Below are 21056 nucleotides of genomic sequence, written 5' to 3'. Positions count from 1 at the left end.
ACACCTTGAGTTAAAAAATTGTCAATTCTCCCCCACTTGTCCTATTGATGTAATGTAATTCTAATACAAATTCCAGCAATGCTTCTATGGAGCTTGACAAGTTTATTTAAAAATTTATATGAATAAGCAAAAGGCCAAAATTTATAACACATTTCTAAAGCAAAAGATCAAGTTGCAGAGCTCTGCTCTACTAGATATTGAAGCTTATCATAAAGCCCTGTTAATACAGTGTGGTGTTTACACAGGGATAGACAAACAGATTAATAGTACAGAAGAGGAAAGAGGGTGGGAGGGAGGGAGATGCGGGAGGGAGGAGATATGGGAACGTGTGTATATGTGTAGCTGATTCACTTTGTTATAAAGCAGAAACTAACACACCACTGTGAAGCAATTATATTTCAATAAAGATGTTTAAAAAAAAATTATTGTAAATGCCAAAAATTACTGAAGTGAAACAGTGATGTGGAATTTGATATTAGAGAAGTGAATATCAAGGTTTGGAAGAATGAGTGAAATTCCCAATTTTCTTGCAAAGCAATGACCATAATTTATAGGACCTAAGAAAGGACAACCCTACAACCCTGTGTTATAGGCTTCCCTATCACACGCTAACATCAAAACTTGCAGAAAGAGTGTCAGTAGCTTGGAAGAAAATCCCAGACAATAGGGCTATGTTTGCTCACGTTTGGTAATGCCCACATACCAAAGTTCTTGCTGGCAGAATAAAGAATATTGTGATGAGAAAATGAACATCTATGGTTTTAAGCCCCATAAACATTTAAAAGAACCAGATTCTGAATATGGTTTTAAGTTATTTTGCAATTTATTTTGAAAATATTGCATTTTACCTATGAAGAAGACTTAACAAAATATATATCTAAACGCACCTAAAGGGACTCTTTACATATTTATAAAAAAAATTCTAGTGAAACAAAGTATTGTATCATAATTCAATTGGCACAGCTTTTATTTCCTTAGCAATACATGAAATAATAATGCATTTTAGAGGGGAGGTCATTTTAGAATTGATGACATGTGGTACAATTTATTTGATTATTTCTTCCCTTCCTATCTTACTGTCCAAAATGTATGGCCATCAAGTGTTAGGCCCTCTGAATTGATCATCTACAGCTCAACTTTTCTCTATTTTCTATTTTTAAATCCTGAGCTATTTCCCGATTTTTTTTTCTCCAAGTCCTTCTATTGATTTTTTTGGCAATCATGTTTTAAATTTCAGAAACATATTTTCTTGCCTTTTGTTTATTCCTTTCTGTCATATCAGTCTGTGTGTCTGTGTTTGTGTGTAAGCATGTGTAATAAGCTCTTGAATTAGCTAAAAATACCTAATGGGAATTGTTAACGTTCTTGTCTAAATTGTTTCTTCCAGATCAGCTCTTCTGAGTGTCAGTATTGTTCCCTCTATAGTAAAGCAAAGATGTTCTTCAAGGTTCCTTGTACATTTTGATTGTCGACTCCTATCCAGTAGTGAATAATTTTGAGGATTGATGTAGGCAGCTCGTCTCCGTCGCCTCTACTGTTGTCTATGTGTATAGGTAGGTCTCTTTATTCAATAGGCTTCTCTGTCAAAAAGTATGCTTAATTGAGAAGCCTGCTTTTTATGGAGCGGTGTGTAACCTGCGTTCTGTACCAGAGGGCGTGCAGGTAGAAAAGCCTGGCGTGCCTACCTCTTTCCCCACCTGCCTCCACTCCCTTTCCTCCTTCTTTAACTTTCAAATTTCAGAGTAGGATAAATTCTACTCTCAGGTTCTAGTCTCCATATTAAAAGCACCTTCTCTCTCTGGCCAGATTTTTAAAATTTCTTTACCAAAAAAGTTCACAATTTTATTTTTCCCTAGGGAGCAATTCTGGATTGCCCATCACTCTGCCAACAGGGAGATGGGAGGCATGGAGCCAGTTGGAGCCACTGGAGTTCCATCTCCCTTCTGCCCTCTCTCCCTCAGGGTCTGCTGACTCAGAATCCTGAGTCTGTCTGGGAATTCTGATGCCCACCAGTACCCAAGCATTCTCCTTTACGTGTGCCAAGCTGCTTGTTCCTTCACTTTGATTCATCCATTGATATTCTGCCATATACATGATGACTTCCAAAAATCAACCAGAAGCTCCTGCCCACCATTGAACTCCCTCTCACCTTTCTTATTTTCATTGGTAAATTTCTTTTTTCCCCTTCTATACAGTCATCAAAATAGGGTATTTAGGGGGAAAAGAAGGCAACACATGTTCCATATTTACTGTATGCCAAAAGATTGCTATTTATGGACAGTCTTCTTGTGCCATTACGTCTTGTGGAGTGAAGATCATAATGGTGAAGCAAAAGGATGCAAAACAATATAATTATGAACCATCCTAAGTATTAGGAAAAGAAGCAAAATAAAGGCTGCCATGAGGGAGTCACCTGGGAGACTTATTTAGATTGGCAATGTGGGAAGACCTCTTTGAAGAAGTACTGTTTAAGATCTAAATTTTGAGTGAGAGTAACCAGGCTGTTAATGAGGAAGGTGTACCAGGACGAAGAAACAGCACATACAAACTCCTGATATTAAAAGATGCTTATTGAAGGAGAACTGAAACGGTACGAGTGTGGGAGGGAAGTTGTGAGCCGGGCGGGGGCGTGCAAAGGAGGCTGAAGAGAGGCAAGGTCAGTCATGAAGGGTGCGTGTGTCACACAAAAAATTTACGTTTAACTATTAATACTATTGGCACCTATTAAAGGGCTTTAAGTTGAAGAAGGAAACACTTAAATTTGCAGTTTCTAAAGATTAATTGGACTGCTGTATGGAGAATAAAATAAAATAGAGCAAAAGTAGAAACAAGAAGTCCAATAGCAGGATTATTTTAATCGCCTTGGCAAGAGATGAGGGCTGATGACATTAGAGTAGTAGAGGAATATGCTTAGAAAAGGGAATGTGTTAGAGACACATTTTAAAAAGGAACCATGGGTCTCAGTGTTAAACAGAATGTACAGAATGTACCAGGGTATGTGTGGGAGTGGTGAGGGCAAGTTAAATTACTGAAGGGTTTGGGATGAACAAAGGAATGGAAGGAGGTGCTTTTCCTGCAATGGGGAAAAGCTGAAGGGGGAGCAGGGGTAGGGAGTTTTAGGTGTGGTGGGGACCAAGGGTCCCACTTTGAACTGGTTAGCATTGAGATTCTTGCAACATATACTTGCAGTTTGCCCTCCGTATCCCTGGAATTCAATCCGTGGTTGGTTGAATCCATGGATTTGGAACCCATGGATACAGAGGGCAAAGTGTACATTATTTCAAGAAGGTAGATTCACAGCTGGGTGTGGAGCTCAGAAGAGAGTGTCAGATGGATGAAAGGTCAGGGAAGTGGCTGGGAACTCAGAGGACCTGAGCAGAGTGTGGGTTGAGAGTCCTTTCAGCAATCCTTCCTTATGCCAACTGTCTCACTTTTCATACCAGATTCTTCTCTCCTGGATAGTGAGAGAAGAATCACATTTCATAAGCAACATATCGACTTGATTTCTATTGCATCTGTCAAACAGATTCCATACATTATCTTTAGATTCTATAAGAGATTGATCTCAGATTGCCGTTCTCTGAGTATTTTCCATGCTGCTTTTTCCCTTTTGATCTGAAGGTTCATCTCTATAGGCTCCATGATTTTTACTATATATATACTTTTTAAAAGTTTACTTATTCTTGAAAAATGTGTGATCTGTATATCTGAAAGGCAGATTAAGCTACACTGCTGCAAATCTTTTGCAGATTCTAAAAGATTGAATTGTTTGAATGTCTCACCTATTGACTGATTCTCAGGACCTCTCATACTAAGCAGTGTTTGAAAAAAATCATTTATTTTATCTTTTGGGTTTTCTATCTTTTCCCTTATCCCTAATATTTAACTCTGTGGGCTTCAGTTTCTAGGATGTACCACGCCTTCGCCAGCCCTCCATCCTTTTTGCCCAGTATTTTTTCGGAATTTACAGTCTTGGTCCCTGTGTTCCATGTCATACGTCAGACAGGCCTGACTGCAGAGGGCATAGGTCTGCACACGGCCCTCTGACTCTGCAGCTGTGGGGTGGTAGGGAGGCGGGTTCCAGCAAGTCTACGGCTTAGTGAGCATAACACAGAATGGACCTAAGACAGGAGGACAAATACTAGGCCCCAGCACCTGCTGAACTTGAACTTCAGCCCTGACTAGGGCTGCCTCAGTAACTGGGCAAAGTTGGATTTGAAGGGAGAAGTGATTGGTTTCACGGATGTAGAGAAGGCAGTTGCCCGCAATTCAGAAGTCACTAACTAGTTCTAAGACCTTGAACAAGTTACTTCACTTCTTTCGTGTTCCGAGTCTCCTCTTTTGTAACATGAAGGGGTTTACCAGGCTGATCCCTAAGTGGCCTCCAGCTCTAATGTTGTCTAACGAATGTGCAGCACAAGGCTATTTGGGGCCATACCCCTGACTTTCTGCACTGAGATTTTTCATTAATTTGTAAGCTTTTGTTATTTCAGAGATGATTTTCGTTGTTAGAAATCCGAGTTGGCTCTAGTGGGCTTGTTACATCGACACTTTTTTCATTTCAGTTAAAGACTTTGATGATAGTTTCCAGTGAGAGCCCGGCAAAATAAAATCATTTTTTCTGTTCTAACATTTGTTTCATCTTCATCTTTTGTCAGCGGAAATATTGCTATTTGTCGTTTCAACATTTCCCGGGGACACTTCTTCCCTCATCCGGGGCCTTTGACGTTTCTCTCATCAGAATGAAGGCTTTTGCTAATGGTTCTCCAGGGCTGCGACTGTGTCAGAGACAGGGCTTTAGGCACGCCTGCTAAGGCTTAGCCAAGGTCTCCAGGCAATCTCTTCTCTTCCTCATAAAGAGAGAGTCATTCGATTAGAGGACCAAGATTTGGAGGAAAAAGCTGCCGCAGGGCTCACTGGCTCACGTTGCTTCAGGGCTGCTGTTTCGAAGTAAGATTATTTATATTCACAGACCCTCTAAGCCTCTTCCAGGTGAGGCCTGGGAGTCCTGGGTTTGGGGCCAGCTGACCTGGTTGTCCTTCCTGAGAAGCACAGCTGGTGACTGAAGCTGGCCAGAAAGTCCTTCAGCTGGGAGCGGCCTTCTATATCCAATGGGTCACAAAGCTTTATAGAAGGTACTTAAACAAAGCTTTCTAGTTGTCTCTACTGAGACCGGTTTCCCCCTAAATCCTAAATCAGGGCACAATGCAAATGTGTTTTCAGAGACAACAGGTTGGAAATCAGATTTTTTTTTTTCTGGTTGAAATCAGGTTTGTTCTGGTTTGACATTAGATTTGTTCTGATCTGAAATCAGATTTGTTCTAGAAAACTCAGAATCCTGAGACTTCTGCTTTCAAGGGAGGCTGAAGTGAGGATGATCTCCTTACCTTCAGGTAGACATCAGAGAGAAATATTAACAGTGATGAATGGAAGGGATAAATAAGTTTTATTATTGCTAAAGGTGATAAGTGAATAAGAAGGGGTTTACTGGAAAGTCACAGAGATTCAGTATTTGAATAGGGAGGGATTTTAGGAATAATCTAAACGCCACCCTTATTTTAAGGAGTCTAAGACCCAGAGAGTTTGTATGGCTTGTCCATCACCCAGAACGTTGCCTCACACGTTATATAAGTTGATTAAATATTTTTGGATTAAGTGTCCAGTAACACAAATCTTGGTGACAGTCCTGAATTATGGACATGGAAGGAGAAGAATGGGAATCACTAGACCTCTACTCAAGAGTCCTTGACTTCAAAATTCCTTCTTTTCCACGGCCTGTTCTGAACCTCATTCTAAGCCCTAAGACTTTCACCACCAGAAATAGTGATTAGAGAGCTGTTTGTGCCCTCCCTTCTACGTTGATAGAATATCATCTATAGGAAGACAAGAGAAACCTAGGCATCATTCTTCATTACTACCTCTCTGGTACCCCAGTTAATTAAGATCTGATTCATTAAAAACCCTGCCTGTTTCTTAACTCCACATGCTTCTACCATCCTGACAACCCTTCACTACTTCTTCTGCTCGTCTTATCCACTTCCTCCTGAATCTAATCTTTAACCTGTTATTAGGGTCATACTTCTGAAAAAGTACATATATTTACACCAGTCTCCATTTTTCAATGTCTTCATGATAAAATCCAAACTTGTTCAAGTGACACGCCTGTTATGAGCTGCCCCCTCACTGAGTCCTTATTCTCATTGTTTCCCATGGTTTTGTGCTTGCATATAATAACTTCAGCTGTAGTGAACTTGGTAGTTTGATTTATATTCCATACGGCTTCATATCTTCCCCAAACTGGATGCTTCTTCCCCGCTTCTTGCCATCCCATATCTGCCCACTGCATCTGCCCATCATATACCTTGCAAGCAAGAGAACTTCTCAGATTGTTCCCAGGTAAAGGTGAGACAAGAGGAACCCAGCTACCTGAAACTGATAACAGACTCACTGTCAGGTCCGAATCCTTCTGTAACTGACCTTCCCTCATACCAATGAGTGTAGCTGTCCCCACTTTAGAGATGGGGGAAAAACTTATTAATGAGAGATTTAAAATAATGGTCTGCAGATCATACACCCAACAAGCAGCAAAGACGGATTTGAACCTTGGTTGAACCTTCCTATCAGTACCTCCCACCATTAGGGGGAAGCAGCTACCCCTGTAGAAGGCTGACGGCCGCTCTGCACAACACCTGACTCCTCTTTCTTTCCAAAAAGATAAGCAAAATTTACTTATGCTCGTTTATATACAAATCATGGTTGTCCGTACGGAATTTCTTATTTGACTCTGGTCTGGAAATAAAACTTTTATTACAGAAGCACTGGTTGTAATTATACTTAAAAACATTTAGAGGCAGATTACAGATTATGCTGGTCACAATGACCATTTTCCCGGGTTGTAATTTCTCTTATAAATAAATTTATTTAGTCGTTTATAAAACAGACTAAAAACATTTCCAATATGCTACCACTTGGTGTCGCTATTAGTCTGTATGTAGTTGCCTCAACCATGATTTCACTTATTCTAGGCAAATAACTTGTTTATTTTAAAGAAATCCTTTCGGGATAAATTGGAATAGGTATATTAGAATTCAAATAAAATTTCCACTTTTTAATTTTATTTTTCGAAAATTAACAGTGGTCAACTTTGGGTTTATTTCCATAGACATACTTCTGAACAAATAAATCTTCTCTAATTAAAAATAAAAAGCCTCAGTTATTGCATCCATCATCTTGGTGCATTGAACAGAAATAACAGGACCTGAAGGAAATTCTTAAAATGTTGCCAAGGGCCAATCAATACAAAGTAAATTGGAACATTTAGAATTGACTTCTTACAACCAGTGATTTGATTATTAGCACCGTTCTAGTTTTCTTGTGCTGAAGATGTTGTAAGCATTTGGGTCCATTCAAATGGGTAAGAAAAATAATATTGATTGAATAATTATGGTGTAAAGACATTGTGTTAAGTGCTTTACATGTATAAAGTCTAATCATCTTCATCATTATGACTGTTTTAATCCTTTACTTTTGTTTTGATGTTTTGCACCTTACAAAGCACTTTATCTTAATGACTCCCATGAGGCCAAGGATGAATGTCAAAAATACTCAGGGAGGGCTTCCCTGGTGGCGCAGTGGTTGCGAGTCTGCCTGCCGGTGCAGGGGACGCGGGTTCGAGACCTGGTCTGGGAAGATCCCACATGCCGCGGAGCAACTAGGCCCGTGAGCCACAACTACTGAGCCTGCGCGTCTGGAGCCTGTGCTCCGCAACAAGAGAGGCCGCGATAGTGAGAGGCCCGCGCACCGCGATGAAGAGTGGCCCCCGCTTGCCACAACTAGAGAAAGCCCTCGCACAGAAACGAAGACCCAACACAGCCATAAATAAATAAATAAATAAATAAATAAATAAAAATATATAAAAACAAAAACAAAAAACAAAAGAAGGTATTAAAAAAAAAAACTTTAAAAAAATAAAAAAATAAAAAAAAATACTCAGGGAAACCATGAGAAACAAAAGAAAGACAGGGAAACATTTGTGAGTTGTACTCCCTATTATAATGGGTTTATAAAAGTCTATCAGAGTTTATTAGACACATCTTGATATTTGACTGCATATTTTCCCTAGGACTAGCTAAGCTCATCAGATATTTTCATGGCTTAAAGAACAACAACATTAAAAACAAAGGCAAAGAGAAAGTAAATGACCATCTCCCGTTTTTCATTTCTATGGGTTATAACCTTCTTTCAGGATCAAACACTGGCTGGGTGAGGAATCAAGGCCAGCCAAGGTACATGAGTGTCCACTATACCATGAGTGTCAAATCTTTATGTTAGTACAGATTTCTCCTTGAGGTCTAAAACTGTGTAGCAAACTGGTTATTGGAAATTGTCCAGATGCCTGCAGGCATTTCTAACTCAACATCTTTCAAAGGAAAGACATTTCCCATTCTGCATCCCCTGCACCCTACACAGCCCCCACACACTTTGTCTCCTGTGGCTCCAGTCTCACTGAACGGTACCATCATCCACTCCGTCTCCAAGCCAGAAACCTAGAAGTCATCCTAAGCGTCCCCTTTTTTTCTTGCCTCCTACCTCCAGCCATTCCTGTCTTTCTGTCTGTTTGTCCTGTGAATATTAATGTCTCTCAGTCTGCCTTCATCTCCCCATACCCATGGCTAAAGATCTAGTTCAAGTTCTTACGTCACTCTCGGAAAAGGGCTATTTCCTAGTTCCGGTTTGTCCTCCACGCTGCCAGATTGTTGCCAAAACCAGTCAAGAAAATCTAATCAAGTCACACCCCTGCTCAGAATTTTCCAGTAGCTAACCATTAACTACACAATAAAATACTCCCTTTTATGTCGTAAAGAGAATCCTCAGTATCTAATAACACAGTCCTCTGTTTATTCTATTAAGATTTGCGCTACAGCAACGCCAAACTACCCAGTCAATGAAGAAATCAGTGACAGTGTGATTTGGTGGCTAATGAACTTGCATGTCAAGCCCTCCAATTGTCACATCACCATTAAAACTTTCTTTTTGGGGTCCTGAAGTTTTCACTGGGTTCACAGATCCTCAGAAAGAATGATTAACTGAATGTGTGAATGCATGTGGAAGGTGTTGGGAATAGTACAAAGACTTACTAGTTAATACATACATTTTTAGTTATCTTGCTAAGGAGCCTCACGACGCAGAGATGGATCCTGTGTTTAGAGTCTGGGGTGTGGCTAGAGGATGCTGCAGGGACCCCGGACTTCCTTCAGCAGGTAGCTTGGGGCCATTGCTGGGAGGACCTCTGCTTGCGTAATTCTCACTGCCACAGATGGCTGGATAACCTTGGGTAAGTTATTTGACTTCAGTTTTTCCCAAGCAAAGTTAAAATAGCAACATTAAGCTACCCCCAACAGGCATGTTAATAAGCGCATTTTCCCCCAAAGTGCAATGCACGAATTTTCATTAGTCATAGGGCTACAATAATAGTTAATTGTCCCTAGTTCTCCTTGTTCTTTACTGCTCATTCAAGCAAAACATGTTACTGAAGGGACTGAGGTGGTGGTGAGGGGAAGTTGCAAAATATGCTGATGTACTAAATAAGTTTCAGAGATAATATAAAATGCAATCCAGACTGCAGAAGACCTTCTGATTTCCATCCCAACTAATCAGTAGAGATTCTATTGCAAACTCATTTCCTTATCTCTTCTCTCTAAAAGTCAGCTCCTCTGCCAAGGACAAATATAATCTAACCAGAATGGCAAAAATAATAACTAATGCATATAACCCCTGAAAATTTGTGAATAGTTTTCCCATGTGACATCTCACTTCATTAAGCTTCATGCTCATCTTGTTAAGAGGGTCTTTTAAAAAATCATATCTATTTTACAGCTGAAAAACAGAAAACAAAGACACTGAAACTAAGAAATTTGTCCAAGATTAGAGACTAAGTTAACATCATGTTAGATTTTTTTTTTTTTTTGTAGAGAAATCTTTTAATTGTTTGAAGGTGGGAAGAAAGTTACTATCAGTTTTAAAACAGAAAACAACCTTAGAAGACTGTGATTTAATATTATGGAAGGTGGGACTGAATTTACCTCTCCATGCCATCTGTGTCTGATGTGGACACAGTTCACTATCTCAACTCTATGAATTCCCCCAAACCTGACGCAGTCTGACTCCCCTCCAAGCTAGGCCCAGAGTACACGAAGTCAAGTTCGGACACAGCCATTGTTCTGCCAGTAACTGCAGAGCAAGGAGAGGACAGCCGAGCAGGCGCTGGCCATGGTTCTAGTGAATAATTCATTGGGACTGCCACCAGCTCTGGAACACCCTGCTTCCACTGATTACTTGCTTTTATCCACCCATTTATCTTCATTAAAGACTTTGTTTCCTCTCAACAACTTGTCTCCAATTTTCCCATTTAAAGCTTTTTTTTTTTTCTCCCCTGGCTTTGAGGTTTTAGATACACTCTTTTTCTTCCCATACCCATGCTAACCACAAATTCCCTGTGCAATGAAAGTTTAAATCCTAAACTTTCACTATTGAGACACAACCAAATGTCACAATGTTCAGTATTGACTTCATTAGCATAGGGTACAGACTAATGGAAACTTAGCCCTCCGGTCAACTACTGTGACCCTTCACTTCGAGACTTTTTCTGTGGGAAGATAGCTATGGGTCTCCCCTTGCCAAGGACAAGTTTCAATTTACAGAGCTCACCTTCTAAACAAGTCCATTAAAAGTAATCTGGCAAGCGGATGTTAGATTTCTCACATTCCAAAATTATTAAAAAATACATACTCAGTAGTCAATGTAAGTTTTATTTTCCATCCCTCTGTATTTCACTGATATTGAGTGGAAAATAATAAAGGTTGTTTAGTTTTGTGTGGTTAATTTTAAAAATATGCTCATGGTTATTATGATTCTAGTGCCTTGATCTTTTTGTTATGCACTGAATTCTAATCTTATGATTTTACTAATAATATGATTAGTGGAAAAATCACCACCTGGTAATTTCTGAGCTCATTCTTTCTAATCTTTTTCAGATAATGGGTACCATGTTGCCAGTATTCAACCAACTATGAGTTTTGAAAAATCACTGTAAGTCAGTTAAGTTTCTTGACTGATTTCCTTAATAGCCCAGGGCATTCGTCATTCAGACCTATTGCTTAATATATGTCATGTTTCCCAAGCATTTTCTCACTTATTCTTTGTAAATAGCAATTTTTACAAAGTCTTTATTAGTTCCTAATTGTTGAAATTTATCTTCTTCATTACACGTGCTAAAGACCGATTTTAAAATGAGTTAATTTTCCCTGCTACTTTAGAGTTATTATATCTTATATCCTTTGTTTATTACAGGATTTAAATTATTCCAGTATATTTTGCCTTTGGCTTTGGAAACAGCTGAAAAATCCTTTGTGTGTATTTAGCATAATCCATAATAACTAAAATTTGGGCATTTTGAGAATGAAGATTTTTTTCTTCATTAAAAGTTATGTAGTAACATTACATCTACATTCTGCTAAATAAAGCATTAAACATCCTGCTAAATAAAGCGCTAAACAGGTTTAGTGACTGAAGCTTATAACCCACTCAGCTTTTGTTTTAGACGTATTTTACTACCAAGCAAACCAAGGTGGTTTACCCCAGTATCTACATGAGAAGTCTTTCTTACCACTCACCTCAGAAAATTTGGTCGTAAATAATTACATTTTAAATCTTTAACGGTTACTTAGGCAATTTTTTGTCTGGATGGAAAGTTTCTAGTCTTTCATATTTTAATTTTTTTCATCTATAACTTTTATCTCCATTTCAATATTTGCAACCAAAATGTATTTGAATACGGAAAAATTGTAAATATTTTGAATTTAATAGATATCTGCAAAATTGTGCTTTTATTTTCTCATCTCTTATAGTTGCACACTGAAGGGGTCAGGGTCTGAATACATAAGTCTACCTTTCATATCTGAAGTAATAGTTCGCAGAATCCCAATAAGTGCAGGTGTAATTAATAGGGTTTTATAATAGTGCTAAAAAATGACGTCAAAGGTCAAAAACAGAAAACTAACACAATTGCAAAACGCAGAGAATCCTTTTCCCATGTTAATTTCTACCTCTCATCAGCTAAGACTTAGGAGTCTGGGGCCACTCTCCATCCTGCTAACCTTCCAGCTTCCAATTTCAAGTCTAGGCTGATTGCTCTGCATCACTGGACAAGACTCCCTCCCCCTGGGGGTCCCAGCTTCACTCCCCTTTTGGCTGCAAGTTAAACGGGGGTCTCACCCAGTGCTTCTGCCAGAACACCTAGGCCCGCCCGGATTTCTATGTGCATCAGCGCTTTCCAGCACCAGCCTGCCCTCTCTGCCCATCCTGCCTCTTCCCCACTCCCCTGCCACCAATTCCCAAGCCCTTTTCCCTCATGTTCTGCACCCCTCAGCCCAGCTGCCAGGCGCGGGGTCCAGCCTTTCCATCTGGAGCAGCAGATTCTGCTTCCCTCACGGCTACTCTCAGAATTGACAGTTTCACTAAAAACAAACAAACAAAAAGGCCCACACTCAAAACAAAACAAACAAATACAACACTTACAACACTTACTATTACTATTACACTTACAACACTTACTATCTTCCTTCACAGAGTACAAGGCGAGACAGATGGGCCGGGTCTCACGCTTTTTTCCTGTGTTTTGGACCATCATTTTTTCTTCTTCCCAGGGGGTGCACATCAATGTGTTCAATTAGCCACAGAGGGAGCTTGTGACGCCCTTATGCCTTCTCTGTCATTCACTCAGCACTGCTCAAGGCTCAACGCTTGGATGTTATGTAAACACACCCCTTCTCCTTTTCCAGCTACTACATCACCTCTGACCCCCGCCCCCTTCAAATCCCGGTTCTTTAGGTAGGCACAGTCCCAAGGACACTTTTAGTCACAGAGTCCTGAGGCACATGGGACATTCAGCGTGAGGTCATCTAGATTGAGGGTGTCTGTCCCCCCCAGGTGTCACCTGTCGGTCTACTCTTGCCATTCTGCCACTTCTGTGGAGAGCTGAAGCCACCGGGTGGAGGCTGGCCAGACCGTCTAGCAGATTTCCTTGCAAACTCTCCGCCTCCTTCCTTAATCTCCTGTGTCTGTGTCCAGCTCTGCGGTGTTTTCTTTTCATCCTCCTCGCCCCTTTCAGTGCATTGCGGTCCTTCAGGATTGCTTGGTCTATGATGCTCTGACTGCCACTGATGGCTGGTTACCGCCTGGCTTTCAGGGCCTCATTCTCAAAGGGCTTCCAAACTGGAATGAGAAATCCTGGGCGAAACGTTACAGTCATTTATGTCATATCAGAAGCATTTCATCTGGGAGCTCAGAAGTCTTTGGTGCACAGGAGGTGGCTCTCATTGCCCTCATTCTAGGGCCTTATTCTCATCAAGGTTGACTGCTGGTAGGACTTGGTCCTTTGAGTCTAAGTGCTTCTCATACAGAATCAGAGCAATTCATGGTGAGGCCAATCCTTCCTTGACAGTGGGGAAGGGCTGTGTGGTCTGTGGAAGTTTGAATACCTGTTTGATGGTAAATAGCATGCCTAGGGTGGCATACAGGGTTTTTTTTTTTTTGGATTGCTATTTATATCTTTGAGTGGTTGTCAGATGTGTTATTTCCATAGATACCAGCAGGTGGAAAGTGGGTTAGGGACTCTGAGGCACAGACTGGATGTTAATGTTGTTCTAAAATAGGGAAGCACTATTGTGATGAGGCATGAAGTAGCACAAGATGCAGAGGACTCTAGTTTCTGATGGAAACTAGTTTACGATGTAGTAGAGAGCTGACTCTTCACGGAAAATATATCCTGCTCTGGTTGTTACAAGAAAAACTTAAATCACTTCTAAAATATGTTGCCTTGGAAAAGTATACATGTCAGACTTGTATGAGGATGTGTGGTGGTCTACTGGGGGCTACTGGAAGGGGGGTTCCTTTGACTGCCCAGCACCTCTGAGGCTTCAGCCTCCCAAATGCTTACCCCGCCAGGTGGCTAGAGAATCCTAGTTTTGTCAGTGGTCAGTCAGAAGAAATCAGAACTGATCTCTTGAGCTAAATAAAGCCTTGCTCTCTCCCTCCCCCCCCCACCCCCGTATTGTTATCTCTGGACACAATATGTTGCTCACGGCCAGATTCTATATAATCCAGTCACCCTGGTAGTTTGGGCATGCCTCAAGGAATGGCTCTGCGTGTAAATCAAGCCTCTAGAATGCTTTGGCTTTGGAAGGTCATGCCCGTGTTGGCATGCTGTGACAATATTTGAACATCACACTGTGGGAGAAAGACCATTCTCACCCTCTGGTATCTAGAGAACCTGTTTCTAGGCTGGAAATTGTAGTGAGTCCTTCAGTCACTATAGCACCCAAACTACCATGTCAGCAGTGGCTATCACTGAAGAGCACTTGACCTTCTGGCATTGAGCATGCTTTTAATTCTTTTTCCTTGGAGGGACACCAGTCAAACTGACCCTTTGGATTTGAAGGAACCCAGGTAAGTGCTTGTTGTCTAGGAAAGAAAGGAAGACACTGCTACAAAGTGGGAATTGGAATTCAGAAAAAATTTAATCAGAGTAGTAAACAGGTGGGTACTTTATGGTATTGCTCAAGACATATCAGTAACTAAATCACTAAAATAACTTTATCCCTGACATTTTTCTTCTTGTGTGGTGCTAGCCAAAGAAACCACATTATGTTATGAAACCAAATTATGTTATGAAATAACCCATGAGGTTTCTATTTCAATGTTTTGTGCTAGCAAATTCACGTAACTTCACACTGAATCTGCCTTACCAAAATCTTTATTAATGTAGATGATCAAATGAAATTGTACCAGTTGCTTTTCTTTCACTCACTAATAACAGAATTCAGAAACTGGCAAAAAGGAAATCTTATAGCATCAATCATTGCTAGATTTAGGCTCTCAACCGATTTCATCAGAGTTCAGTTTTTCTCCATTACTGGGCTCTGCCTTCTATTGCATAGCCTTTACTCTCTGATTTCATGTGGTGGCCCCCAACATTTCTGGGCTCATGACTTTCCAGAATTAAAGTCAGCAGATGCAAGAGCATAATTCTTCTCCATTAGTAAGAAAAAGCCTTATGAAGCTGATAGACCAGGACTGGATCACACAGCCATGCCTACGTTCATCAATATCGATGGGTGAGTCCTCTGCTCTGATGGGTCAGACATGAGTCACTTGTCCACCCTAGCACTGAAGATGGATTGGAAGTGGAGGAGATGTGGTTTCCCATAGAAAGTTCAGACTACTGTAGAGATGATTTCCACCCATTACTCTGCTGTTTAGACTGGGCACATTGGACAATGGTGTAAAGAGAAGTGAGAGCCACTAAGAAAGAGATTCATCCCTTTCCAGCCCTTCCCTGTCCATCTATGCCTTTATCACTCAGGCATGATTAGACAGAAGTTTACCTTTTTTATTCTCTATTCCTGCAGCACATCCGTGTGATAGGGAAGATCCAAGAAAAATCATCTTACAAATGTATCCAAATGAAAAACCAAAAACCATAAAACTAACCATAGCAGGGGAGAGTAAGAAGGTGAAGTTAAAATCAGTAACTGGGGCAGCAGCCTTGGAGGCCAGTGACTGGCAGTGATGGTCCCAGTGCTATGCCCCCGGCTGGGCGCGAGGGAGGCTTTGGAAAACTCGTCTTCACACTCAGCACATCTGTCTGCCTGAGGGCCCTACATCCTGGGGAAGCAGCTTTTACAGGCCCTTCTTATCTTGCTCACGCCCAGGAGCGTGGCTGCAATGCCGGGGGAGCGACGTGAGCTTGTTGCCTCTGGAAGAGCCCTGTCGTTGTGGCTTTTATGCCCTGTGAGGCAGCCTTGATGGAGCACTTTATCTGACTTTCATTTGAAATTGAGATGCAGTCATGAGCAGGTGTCTCTCACGTGTAGGCGAGTGGGGGGAGCAGATGGACCCCTCAGAAACGAAAATTCATTTTTCATGTAATTGTCTTTAGCGATTAAGCAGGAAGGAAACACCAGAGGAAACCATGAGGGTAGAACGAGGCTGGGGGCGACCTTCAAGATTGTGGAGGAGTAAGAGGCGGAGATCACCTTCCTCCCCACAGATACAGTAGAAATACATCTACATGTGGAACAACTCCTACAGAACACCCACTGAACGCTGGCAGAAGACCTCAGACCTCCCAAAAGGCAAGAAACTCCCCACGTACCTGGGTAGGGCAAAAGAAAAAAGAAAAAAGAGACAAAGAATAGGGACGGGACCTGCACCAGTGGGAGGGAGCTGTGAAGGAGGAAAGGTGTCCACACACAAGGAAGCCCCTTCGCGGGCAGAGACTGTGGGTGGCAGAGGGGGAAGCTTCACAGTCATGGAGGAGAGCGCAGCCACAGGGGTGCGGAGGGCAAAGCGGAGAGACTCCCGCACGGAGAATCGGTGCCGACCAGCACTCACCAGCCTGAGAGGCTTGTCTGCTCACCCACCGGGGCGGGCAGGGGCTGGGAGCTGAGACTCGGGCTTAGGTCGGATCGCAGGGAGAGGACTGGGGTTGGCGGCGTGAACACAGCCTGAAGGGGCTAGTGCGCCACAGCTAGCCGGGAGGGAGTCCGGGAAAAAGTCTGCAGCTGCCGAAGAGGCAAGAGACTTTTTCTTGCCTCTTTGTTTCGCGGTGTGCAAGGAGAGGGGATTCAGAGCGCCACCTAAACGAGCTCCAGAGACGGGTGCGAGCTGCGGCGATCAGCGCGGGCCCCAGAGACGGGCATGAGACGCTAAGGCTGCTGCTGCCGCCACCAAGAAGCCTGTGTGCGAGCACAGGTCACTCTCCACACCGCCCCTCCCAGGAGCCGGTGCAGCCCGCCACTGCCAGGGTCCTGAGATCCAGGGACAACTTTCCCGGGAGAATGTACGGCGCGCCTCACGCTGCTGCAACGACACGACGCCTCTGACGCCGCAGGCTCGCCCCGCATCCGTACCCCTCCCTCCCCCCGGCCTGAGTGAGCCAGAGCCTCCGAAGCAGCTGCTCCTTTAACCCCGTCCTGTCTGAGCAAAGAACAGACGCCCTCAGGCGACCTACATGCAGAGGTGGGTCCAAATCCAAAGCTGAACCCCGGGAGATGTGCGAACAAAGAAGAGAAAGGGAACTCTCTCCCAGCAGCCTCAGGAGCAGGGGATTAAATCTCCACAATCAACTTGATGTACCTGCATCTGTGGAATACCTGAATAGACAACAATTCATCCCAAATTGAGGAGGGGGACTTTGGGGGCAGCTATAGACGTGGGGTTTCCTTTCTGCATCTAATTTGTTTCTGGTTTTATGTTTATCTTAGCTGAGTATTTAGAGCTTATTATCATTGGTAGATTTGTTTATTGACTTGGTTGCTCTCTTCCTTTTTTTAAAAAAAAAATATATTTCCTTTTTCTCTTTTTGTGAGTGTGTATGTGTATGCTTCTTTGTGTGATTTTGTCTGTATAGGTTTGCTTTTACCATTTGTCCTAGGGTTCTGTCTGTCCATTTCTGTTTTTTTTTTTTAACTATAGTTTTTAGCACTTGTTATCATTGGTGGATTTGTTTATTGGTTTGGGTGCTCTCTTCTTTCTTTTTTCTTTTACTATTTTTAAAAAATTTTTATTTTAATAACTATCTATTTTATTTTTTCTTTCTTTCTTTCTTTTTTTCTCCCTTTTCTTCTGAGCCATGTGGCTGACAAGGTCTTGGTGCTTCAGCCTGGTGTCAGGCCTGAGCCTCTGAGGTGGGAGAGCTGAGTTCAGGACACTGGTCTACCAGAGACCTCCCAGCCCCACATAATATCAATCGGCGAGACCTCTCCCAGAGATCTCCATCTCAACACTGAGACCCAGCTCCACTCAACGAACAGCAAGCTCCAGTGCTGTACACCTTATGCCAAACAACTAGAAAGACAGGAACACAACCCCACCCATTAGCAGAGAGGCTGCCTAAAATCATAATAAGTTCACAGACACACCAGAACACACCACCGGACGCAGTCCTGCACACCAGAAAGACAAGATACAGCCTCAACCACCAGAACACAGGCACCAGTCCCCTCCACCAGGAAGCCTACACAAGCCACTGAACCAACCTTACCCACTGGGGCAGACATCAAAAACAGTAGGAACTACAAACCTGCAGCCTGTGAAAAGGAGACCCCAAACACAGTAAGTTCAGCAAAATGAGAGGACAGAGAAATACACAGCAGATGAAGGAGCAAGGTAAAAACCCACCAGACCAAACAAATGAAGAGGAAATAGGCAGTCTACCTGAAAAAGAATTCAGAGTAATGATAGTAAAGATGATCCAAAATCTTGGAAATAGAATGGAGAAAATACAAGAAAGGTTTAGCAAAGACCAAGAAGAACTAAAGAGCAAACAAATAATGATGAACAACACAATAAATGAAATAAAAAATTCTCTAGAAGGAATCAATAGCAGAATAACTGAGGCAGAAGAATGGATAAGTGACCTGGAAGATAAAACAGTGGAAATAATTACAGCAGAGCAGAATAAAGAAAAAAGAATGAAAAGAATGGAGGACAGTCTCAGAGACATCTGGGACTACATTAAACACACCAATATTTGAATTATAGGGGTCCCAGAAGAAGACAAAAAGAAAGAGTCTGAGAAAATATTTGAAGAGATTATATTTGAAAACTTCCCTAATATGGGAAAGGAAAGAGTCAATCAAGTCCAGGAAGTGCAGAGAGTCTCATACAGGATAAATCCAAGGAGAAACACACCAAGACACATATTAATCAAATTATCAAAAATTAAATACAAAGAAAAAAAATTAAGGGAAAAGCAACAAATAGCATACAAAGGAATCCCCATAAGATTAACAGCTGAACTTTTAGCAGAAACACTGCAAGCCAGAAGGGTGGGGCAGGACATATTTAAAGTGATGAAAAGGAAAAATCTACAACCAAGATTACTCTACCCAGCAAGGATCTCAGTCAGATTCAATGGAGAAATTAAAACCTTTACAGACAAGCAAAAGCTAAGAGAATTCAGCATCACCAAACCAGCTTTAAACAAATGCTAACAGAACTTCTCTAGGCAGGAAACACAAGAGAAGGAAAAGACCTACATAACAAACCCAAAACAATTAAGAAAATGGTAATAGGAACATACATATCAAAAATTATCTTAAATGTAAATGGATTAAATGCTCCAACCAAAAGACATAGACTGGCTGAATGGATACAAAAACAAGACCCGTATATATGCTGTCTACCAGAGACCCACTTCAGACCTAGGGACACATATAGACTGAAAGTGAGGGGATGGAAAAAGATATTCCATGCAAATGGAAATCAAAAGAAAGCTGGAGTAGCAATTCTCATATCAGAAAAAAATAGACTTTAAAATAAAGACTATTACAAGAGACAAAGAAGGACACTACATAATGATCAAGGGATCAATCCAAGAAGAAGATATAACAATTCTAAATATTTATGCACCCAACATAGGAGCACCTCAATACATAAGGCAAATGCTAACAGCCATAAACGGGGAAATCAACAGTAACAGAATCATAGTAGGGAACTTTAACACCCCACTTTCACCAATGGACAGATCATCCAAAATGAAAATAAATAAGGAAACACAAGCTTTAAATGATACATTAAACAAGATGGACTTAATTGTTATTTATAGGACATTCCATCCAAAAACAACAGAATACACTTTCTTCTCAAGTGCTCATGGAACATTCTCCAGGATAGATCATATCTTGGGTCACAAATCAAGCCTTGGTAAATTTGGGAAAATTGAAATCGTATCAAGTAGCTTTTCCAACCACAACGCTATGAGACTAGATATCAATTACAGGAAAAAACCTGTAAAAATTACAAACACATGGAGGCTACACAATACACTACTAAATAACCAAGAGATCACTGAAGAAATCAGAGAAAATAAAAAAATACCCAGAAACAAATGACAATGAAAACACGACGACCCAAAACCTATGGGATGCAGCAAAAGCAGTTCTAACAGGGAATTTTATACCAATACAATCCTACCTCAAGAAACAAGAAACATCTCAAATAAACAACCTAAAGCAATTAGAGAAAGAAGAACAAAAACCCCCCCAAAGTTAGCAGAAGGAAAGAAATCATAAAGATCAGATCAGAAACAAATGAAAAAGAAATGAAGGCAACAATAACAAAGATCAATAAAACTAAAAGTTGGTTCTTTGAGAAGATGAACAAAATTGATAAACCATTAGGCAGACTCACTAAGAAAAAAAAGAAGACTCAAATCAATAGCATTAGAAATGAAAAAGGAGAAGTAACAACTGACACTGCAGAAATAGAAAGGATCATGAGGGATTATTACAAGCAACTCTATGCCAATAAAATGTACAGCCTGGAAGAAATGGACAAATTCTTAGAAAAGCACAATTTTCTGAGACTGAACCAAGAAGAAATAGAAAAAATAAACTGACTAATCACAAGCACTGAAATTGAAACTGTGATTAAAAATCTTCCAACAAACAAAAGCCCAGGACCAGATGGCTTCACAGGAGAATTCCATCAAACATTTAGAGAAAAGCTAACACCTATCCTTCTCAAACTCTTCCAAAATATAGCAGAGCACTCCCAAAATATAGCACTCCCAAACTCATTCTACAAAGCCACTATCACCCTGATACCAAAACCAGGCAAAGATGTCACAACAAAAGAAAACTACAGGCCAATATCTCTGATGAACATAGATGCAAAAATCCTCAACAAAATATTGGCAAACAGAATCCAACAGCACAATAAAAGTGTCATACACCATGGTCAAGTGGGGTTTATACCAGGAACACAAGGATTCTTCAATATATGCAAATCAATCAATGTGATAAACCATATTAACAAATTGAAGGAGAAAAACCATATGATCATGTAAATAGATGCAGAAAAACCTTTTGACAAAATTCAACACCCATTTATGATAAAAACTTTCCAGAAAGTAGGCATAGAGGGAACTTACCTCAACATAATAAAGGCCATATATGACAAACCCACAGCCAACATCATTCTCAATGGTGAAA

This window comes from Balaenoptera physalus (assembly GCF_965194825.1).
Source record: "Balaenoptera physalus genome assembly, chromosome: 12".
In the NCBI taxonomy this organism is placed as follows: domain Eukaryota; kingdom Metazoa; phylum Chordata; class Mammalia; order Artiodactyla; family Balaenopteridae; genus Balaenoptera; species Balaenoptera physalus.
This window is presented reverse-complemented; position numbering follows the sequence as displayed.